A 9,250-nucleotide genomic window follows, 5' to 3' on the forward strand; every position below is an offset into this window, starting at 1 on the left:
AAAAGTATGGATTCACCAAATATAATTCAAACCAGTGCACCATCTGTTAAATTAGAAATCATCTGATACCCACACCACCCCCTTTTTTTCCCTAATCAGATCAGGGACCTTCACAGCATGTCTACAAGGATGTATTTCAGCTGCATTCTTTATGCATCCATCCAGGCCAACCAGCACCATATTGGGCCCCTCATCCACACACACCCCAGCACCACCACCCTTAGCTCTTATATCAACCAAGCTCTTGGTCATTAGCTTTGTAGCAATGCAGATGGTGTCTGCAGGACTGTATGCAAGGTTTTAGAAACACCGAGGTCCAAAAACTGGTCCAGGAACTGAGCTTGGTAGGGGTTTTGGGAACATGCTACCTAAAAAAGTTTGACTTCCCTGATCTACATATGTACATATGTTATGACGTTAACATTATGCTGGGCTTATATTGTTAAAATGAGCCTATAGCCTATAGACCATATATCTCTGTGGTAATAAGCCCTACATTGTTTGATTTATATTTGTATGCACAGAGCGTAGAAGTGTGCAATTTGCAGAGAGAAGTCAATGGATTTTTGTTCTCTTTTCTAGTTCCCTGATGAATTGAACATCCCTTCTGATACTGTAGGGGTTGAAGGAAAGAAAAGAAAAGAGAACTGGAAAATTATACAGATAAAAGATCAAAGATCAAGATCAAGAACAAAGTCATTCAGTTAAAAATGTGCATTACATTTTAAAAGGGGGAAAGGGGAGGAGTAAAACATGTTATATGATGATAATTGATGTTAAATTAAAGAACATCTTCAGGTTTCCAGGTGTATATGCAGGCGCATACACCATCTTCAGGTAAGAACTGCACCGAGAAGACCAAAAAAATTCAGGTCAGGAACTTTTCTGCCTGTGCATACAAATGATAGTCACAACACCACAGTGTCCATAGACTTTACGTAGCAATGTTAAGCTATATACATCAAATAGCTGCCACCTCTTCTAGAATTAACAGCAGAATAAAGCAGAAGGCAGAGGTGTATAAACAACATAAGCTTGACAGTGGCTGCAGCCAACAAACACAGACAAAACACTATGTTGCTCGGCAACACAGTAGTTGTTTATGCTGTGCAGTGAGTTACAACAATCAGTCATAAGTTGCACTCACCTGTTTGACCTTCACTTTGAATATTGTCCACTGCATGGTCCATAATCTGCTCTAAATCCAACCTCTCTGCTTGTTCATTCTCAAAGCAAAATATAACCGGTGTATTCAGTCTCTCTGTGTTCACTTTATGTCCAACATGCTCACAAAAAGTTAAATTACACACCCAACACATGAAAATAAACGCTAGACTGCAGGAAGTATGGTCACAATCTCCCCTTCCCGAGTTACAGCGTTGAATAATGGCCAGAGGTGTTTTTGCAGAACATTATGATGTCCCGGTGAAGTTGACCTTTGACCTTTTGGTCATCACTTCATTTTATCCTTAGAGACATTAAAGTTAAATTGTATCATAATTAGTGTAGGAATTCATGAATTATGGTCATAAACATGCTTTGAGAGGTCACAGTGACCTTTGACCTCCAAATTCTCCAAAAGTTCATCTTTGACTCCAAGTGAATGTTTGTGTCAGATGTAATGAAATTCCCTCTGGGTGTTGCTGATATATTGCATTCACAGGAATGTGAGATCACCGTGACCTTGAACTTTGACCTTTCACCACCAAAACTGAATAAGGTCATCTTTGTGTCTAAATGAATGTTTTTGCCAAGTCTGGAGAAATTCTCTCAAGGCTTTACTGAGATACCGTTTTCATGAGAATGGGAGGGGCGGCTGGACAACCCGAAAACAAAATGCCTGCAGCTCTTGCCAACATGAAGGTATAAAAATATACACGGACAGTATCAGTGGCTTTTACCAGTGGAGTTCTTCCCTGATGACTGTGAGTACTGCTGTCATTTCATCTCTGACACACAGTGCGTCATTTTTGTGGCAGCGTAAACAGCACATCCGGTTATTTCATATTTTCCTGACCTTGAGTTCAGCTTTGCCCGTCAGTGTGGCATTTTGGTGCCAAGCACAGAGTGCACAGTGCACAGGTGGGAGAAGAGGTGCAGACAGGTGGGAAGTTTATTCAGATGAGGCAGTTCAAAAACACCTGTGAGTATTTTTGGTGGAAAATGTGTCTTAGACTTTTTGCTGAGAATAGAAGTCTCAGAATGATGGTGGTTTATGGTACAAAGAAAGAAAAGCAAAAACACTATGATGCTTAAAATGTTCTAACAAAAACATTCTAGTTCCAGTAAATGTGTTTCAATTAGCATAGAAAAGTTGCATGTGGTTAAAACCTAAGCACTGTTGAACCCCTTTGCATTTATCTATAATTTAAAAAAAGGTTATATTACAGTATCTGTTGTCCACAGATGCTTCACACTAAGAAGTTTCTCCATCAGTTCATTAAATCCCTGCAGCATCTGAAGGCAGCAGGACACATACATTGATAAATCTATAGCCTCTGATGTGAGAGGTGTGGCACCAGAGTGCAGTGATGTTACGTACGCTTGTCCACCACGTTTACCTTCATTAAATCACAGGCAAACGACACATAACCACACACACCTCAACATACAGCAGACTGGTTCAGTATAATTCTGCATTCTGGTGTTCTGCAGGAGACATCTGGTTAGTGCAGCTCATTCATTCTGTGCATCCTCCTTTTTAATTTATGAAAAAATAAACAAAAGAAAGAAATCTGTTCCCATGTTTAAGTTTTATATGCATTACAAAGCGAATGCCACTATGTTACAAATTAAGACATACTCATCGTTACACCACTGCCTGTTGATGCCAAACTCTGACCCTACCAACTGCTGCCTCTTGGCTGACAGGAAGTGGAACCTGAACCTGATGGAATCTGTTGTTTATTCTGAGCCTTTTCTGCTCACCACAGTTATAGAGTAGTTATCTTAGTCACCGTATCCCAGGGGTCTCCAAGAGATGGCTTGCAAGCTACCAGTAGCTCTGCCCTGGTTTGAGTGTAGCTCACCCAAAGGTTCAGAGAACATAGCCTGTTCAAACCATGAATGCATAGTACAAACTTTAAGCTACACGACTACATAACAGGTTTCAGTCAAATGGGTTTGTTTACATCTGTAGGCAACATGCAGCGATAACAACTGTTCTGGATAACAGGGGTCCATTTCCCATAAAACAACAGTTAGCGTTAGCACCAAACTCGCATCGTTAAACTAACGTCTGAAGTATGATGGTTTCCCAAAACTGTTGTACCTCGTTGGTACCACAGTAGTTTGAATCATATTGGTTTGAACCAATGTGGCTCAAACTACAATGTTTCTAGATGTGTTCTGTCCTCTGGCCTCACAAAATTTGTAATATTATGCATAAATATTATAGTTGTGGCGATTAACGATTAATATTTGGGCTATTCATATTGTAATCATACAACAATAATAATAATATGCATTATTATAACAATAAGTATTATTGTTGTTATAAATAAAAAATACCAGTAATCATAATAACCAGAATAATATGATATGCTTCTTGTAGAGGAGAAAATCCAAGAACTGTTAGCAAGGCCGTTGCAATGCATGTAGCGAAACAGACTCAATTTATAAATGTTTGTTTTCTGACACTATTCACAGTATTGACACCTATGAAATACTTGGCAATAGTATGTAGTTAACTCAGTGAGATATGTAGGTGCTCATTTCATTCCACCTTGTTTGTGTAGTATCATGATTACATGGACCTAGGTTCAAATCCAGGTTGATGACTTATCCTTTTCATCACTGCAACGGAAGCTCTTAAAGATTTCTGTGTTGTTTGTTTTCTCTTTTCCATGTATTTGTAGTGAAGACTAGCAAAGTTTCTTAATAGACCTAGAAATACCCACATATGTACATAAAAGGAACACTGACCCCTGACTCCCTTTTTTTACCTCCACTAACCCAGCTTTTTTTCCCATTAAAGTCCATTTACCTCTTTCTCTACACATAAACCTTAATCAAGCTATAATGACACAGTCAAAAGTGTGTACACATCATCCTAGTATATTACAAGTATATAACAAGTATATTTTCTAAGCACTTGACATCTGTGACGCATCATGGATGATGCCAGGACCTAAGATTATAACCACAGCTGGAAGGCTGCGGTTTAACTATACAACTTTACAACACTGTTTGTGAACGTTCAGTGCAACTATGGTTTCAGGAAACCCCCCGTTTCACTTAACAAAGGTTCGTTCCATGTAAATTACCAATGTAGTTATTGCGATAGTTCCAGCTATGGTTTTGGGAAAAACTTACATTGCAAGCACATGGTTCCAACCATGTAAGTTGCTAATGTAGTTAGCAACTATGCTTTTGGGAAATGGACCCCAGATCAGATGTTGCCATGGGTGAGTTAAGCTGTGGGTTTCAACTTGCCATGTTTGTTTATATTTTGGAAAATTAAGTATCTACTTAAAGTTCTTGTTTGTTCTGTACCATTGGACGTACTGCCAACCATCACTGGATCACTGCCTGAGGACCTTCTTTTTTCTCTGATTTCTAAGCAGATTTATAGATGTTTATTTGCAGTGTGTTATCATGTCTGTGTGTTCAGGTTTGACTGAATCAGATTTTTGACACAAAAATTGACACTGATGTGAATTTCAGATGTTTTTGGTACAAAATGTGAGTTTTGGATATTGATATTTGATGACTTGTTAAATGAACTTATTCATCTGATTTGGTTTGGAGATCAGTATTTGAGTGTTTTGATTTGATATGTGACTAAATGTAACCAGTAATATTAGACATGAGGAGCTCTTAGCCCCTTTTATTTTATCAAAGTTGCTCTCAGAGGAAAATAGATTGGAGACCCCTGTTGTTGTTCCGTCAGCTCCAACCAGTCAAAGTGTTTCCTCCACAGAGCTGGTGCTCACTGGCTGTTTTACATTTTTGGCTTCATTCTGAGTAGAAACTCTGGACACTGTCCGTCCCAGGAGATCTGCAGTTTCAAAAATACTCAAAACAGCCCATCTGACACCAACAATCATGTGTAACCGGTTAGTGTCTAGAGTTGTGTGTGTTGTGTTTTGATGAAGAGGCCATGACCAGGCTATCATTGGAGATGATCTCCGTTTATACTGACTGAGATAAAAAGCAAAAACCACTGGTCGTCTGTGATCAGCTAATTTAGCCCCCACACAAAGCAAATGACACAGATTTAATGAAGAATTTAACAGAAAGGCTAAAACATGGATGATCATGTCTCTTACCCTCCCATGCAGTACAGCAGCATAATTCAATTCAATTCAATTTTATTTGTATAGCGCCAAATCATAATATACATTATCTCAAGGCACATTACAGGGCAAGGTCAAGACCTTACTTTGTTACAGAGAAAAACCCAACAGTTCCCACAAAGAGCAAGCGCTTGGCGACAGGGGGGAGGAAAAACTCCCTTTTAACAGGAAGAAACCTCCAACAGAACCGGGCTCAGGGTGGGCGGCCGTCTGCCTCGACCGGTTGGGTTTAGGAGGAGATAAAAAAGGGGGGGACCAGGAACAGCTGTGTAAGGAGGAGAGGTAAATGAGACTCCCTTTATAGCAGGGACCCCACAGAGGTGAACACAAGGATACAGAAACTGAGGCTGTAACTACAGTGCATCTGGAAAGTATTCACAGCACTTCACTTTTTCCACATTTTGTTATGTTACAGCCTTATTCGAAAATGGATTAAATTCATTTTTTACCTCAAAATTCTACACACAATACCCCATAATGACAAAGTGAAAAAAGTTTGCCATGACACTCAAAATTGAGCTCAGATGCATCCTGTTTCCACTGATCATCCTTCAGATGTTTCTAAAACTTGATTGGAGTCCACCTGTGGTAAATTCAGTTGATTGGACATGATTTGGAAAGGCACACACCTGTCTATATAAGGTCCCATAGTTGACAGTGCATGTCAGAGCACAAACCAAGCCATGAAGTCCAAGGAACTGTCTGTAGACCTCAGAGACAGGATTGTATCGAGGCACAGATCTGGGGAAGGGTACAGAAAATTTTCTGCAGCATCGAAGGTCCCAATGAGCACAGTGGCCCCCATCATCTGTAAATAGAAGAAGTTTGGAACCAGCAGGACTCTTCCTAGAGCTGGCCGCCGGGTCAATCTGAGCGATCGGGGCAGAAGGGCCTTAGTCAGGGAGGTGACCAAGAACCCCATGGTCACTATGACAGTGCCCCAGCGTTGCTCTGTGGAGAGAGGAGAACCTTCCAGAAGGACAACCATTTCTGCAGCACTCCACCAATCAGGTCTGTATGGTAGAGTGGCCAGACGGAGCCCCTCCTCAGTAAAAGGCACATGACAGCTGCCTGGAGTTCACCAAAAGGCACCTGAAGGACTCCCAGACCATGAGAAACAAAATTCTCTGGTCTGATGAAACAAAGCTTGAACTCTTTGGCCTGAATGCCAAGCGTCATGTCTGGAGGAAACCAGGCACCGCTCATCACCTGGCCAGTACCATCCCTACAGTGAAGCATGGTGGTGGCAGCATCATGCTGTGGGGATGTTTTTCGGCAGGAGGAACTGGGACACTAGTCAGGGTCGAGTGAAAGATGAGTGCAGCAATGTACAGAGACATCCTTGATGATAACCTGCTCCAGAGCGCTCTGGACCTCGGACTGTGGCGAAGGTTCATCTTCCAACAGGACAACGACCCTAAGCACACAGCCAAGACAAAGAAGTGGCTTCGGGACAACTCTGTGAATGTCCTCGAGTGGCCTAGTCAGAGCCCAGACTTGAACCTGATTGAACATCTCTGGAGAGATCTGAAAATGGCTGTGCACTGATGCTCCCCATCCAACCTGATGGAGCTTGAGAGGTTCTGCAAAGAAGAATGGGAGAAACTGCCCAAAAACAGGTGTGCCAAGCTTGTAGCATCATACTCAAAAAGACTTGAGGCTGTAATCGCTGCCAAAGGTGCTTCAACAAAGTATTGAACAAAGGCTGTGAATACTTATGTACTTGTTATATATTTGTTTTTTATTTTCAATAAATTAGCAAAAATTTCAAGCAAACTTTTTTCACTTTGTCATGATGGGGTATTGTGTGCAGAATTTTGAGGTAAAAAATGAATTGAATCCATTTTGGAATAAGGCTGGAACATAACAAAATGTGGAAAAAGTGAAGCGCTGTGAATACTTTCCGGATGCACTGTATTAAAGCAGATTTTGTGTAATTATACTACTGCATTATTACTGCTGCCACGTTCCAGGTGACTGAGATCACATATTTCCTCATTCTGAAGTTTGATGTGAACATTAACTGTGAACTTGGTGTCTGAAGTAACCATTTATAATGTGAAGCACAGTAGAATTAAGGCTAAAATAGTGTCACATTGATGTCATTATGTGAACTGCTTCACCAGACATTTTATTTTTATGATTATTCATATTTATCATCATTGTACTAATTAACCACTAAAAGCCCACACCATCTGGTGCTGTGTGTTCATATTCATCCCTTTAGTTGAGTTGTTGTCGTCATAAATTACGGTGAATGGCTCAGCTGGTGCAGAGCGATGAGACCAGAGATGTGACTGGCTGGCTGTGTGTACCTGTCACCACACCTACACATCTATATTCCACCTCAGCCAGCACTTGGGGACTCCCCCACACAGTCTGTGCACCTTAGACATTCTGCTTTGTGTTTGTCGGCGCTTCCACAATTAAAATAGGGCTCAGCATATGTGTTAACTGTTTGAAATAGCTGGCTGCTGAGCTTTTAACCACACCTGAACTGTGCTGTATAGACCTTGTTTTGTACTGAAGTTGAACAGACATAGATGCTTGAGCAGACAGTAAACTTAACCTTCTATCTAACACAAGAACGGGCACATTTTGACTGTTTTGAAATTCCCATGTGAAATAACTTTGTTGAATAAAAAAATACAGCCCTACTGGTTTCTCACATTTCCTGAGTGTCTGAATTTCATTTAAAATGATGTCCATATAAATTACACTAGGGGAAAAGGAAATATCATAATTTCTACCTATTTGGTAGAAATTACATGGTCATATGGACGCCAAGGAATTTTTGTGCTATTCTATTGTTTATCTTGGTTGCCTCATTGTCAAAAAATGTCACTAGTGGTTCCAAGCTCAATATAGCTGCCGGATATATTAATTTGATAACAAAATCCAAATTATGAGAATAACATTTGAAATGATCAGATTTTGAATCATTGCCTATATTAGAGTTCATAAGGAGCCTTTGGAAAAGGCCTGCCATGGCCTTGGAGATGCTTCAGCACTTGGACAGGGATGATTCTGATGCAGCGTATCTGTCGGAGGTGGAAACTGACAGCAACTTTTTCTGGGTGGATGAAAAATGAATGAAAATCCATACTGAGGAAAAAGAGGTGGCTACTTTCATGAAAGACTACGGATCTAGATGTTCCTCTCACGGCTGATGCATCAGGTGAGCTTTGCTCTCCTGGTGACATACTGGAGTGCTCAGCCTGCTGGTCTGACAGCACACACAAAGCGCAACATTGAAAATGCGCTCACAGTTTTCTCGTATAAATGTTATCAATGTTAAAATAGAATGTTTCCTAATCAAAAAAGATACTTTTAACTGTTATGTTCTTGTTCTGAGTTATTGTGAACAAATCTCTTTATCAAATATACAAGAAAACTTTTGTAATTTTGTTTTAAAGGTATCCTAGTTATGAATCCCAGCACTTCCCTTCTTAAGTGAAGACATACAGAATCAGTGCATCACCTCACCAATTAACAGTGATGCATTCACATACTGATGTATGTACTTAAGTGCATTTGAACAGAGAAGCCATCGCTTAGCTTTGAACAAAAGTGAACTATGTTCTGTCCTCACTAAGCATTGTCCCCATGAACGTACACTAATTTTCCGGACAGATAAATACTCTTCTAATCAAGCTCCAAGGAACAGGCAGATGTGTAGGATGAAACAGTAAACAACTAACAGCAATACACAAATGCAACTGTTGCGCCACTAGACAAAATTTGTTTAAGAGCAACATCTTGCACCACTGCACATACATAGAGGAGTATTAAGGTATATTATATATTAAATACAAAGGAAGCCTGTGGATGCAAAGCAAGACCATTTTCTTATACATTAGTATAACATACTATCTGATTCTACCATAGTAAACAACAACTAATAATTTACCTATGTTACTACACAGATTACGTAGCTGCACATTTGTTCAACA

This window comes from Trachinotus anak, unplaced genomic scaffold (assembly GCF_046630095.1).
Source record: "Trachinotus anak isolate AG129_WGS33_773 ecotype Australia unplaced genomic scaffold, CSIRO_AGI_Tana_v1 ptg000024l, whole genome shotgun sequence".
NCBI classification, from domain to species: Eukaryota; Metazoa; Chordata; class Actinopteri; order Carangiformes; family Carangidae; genus Trachinotus; species Trachinotus anak.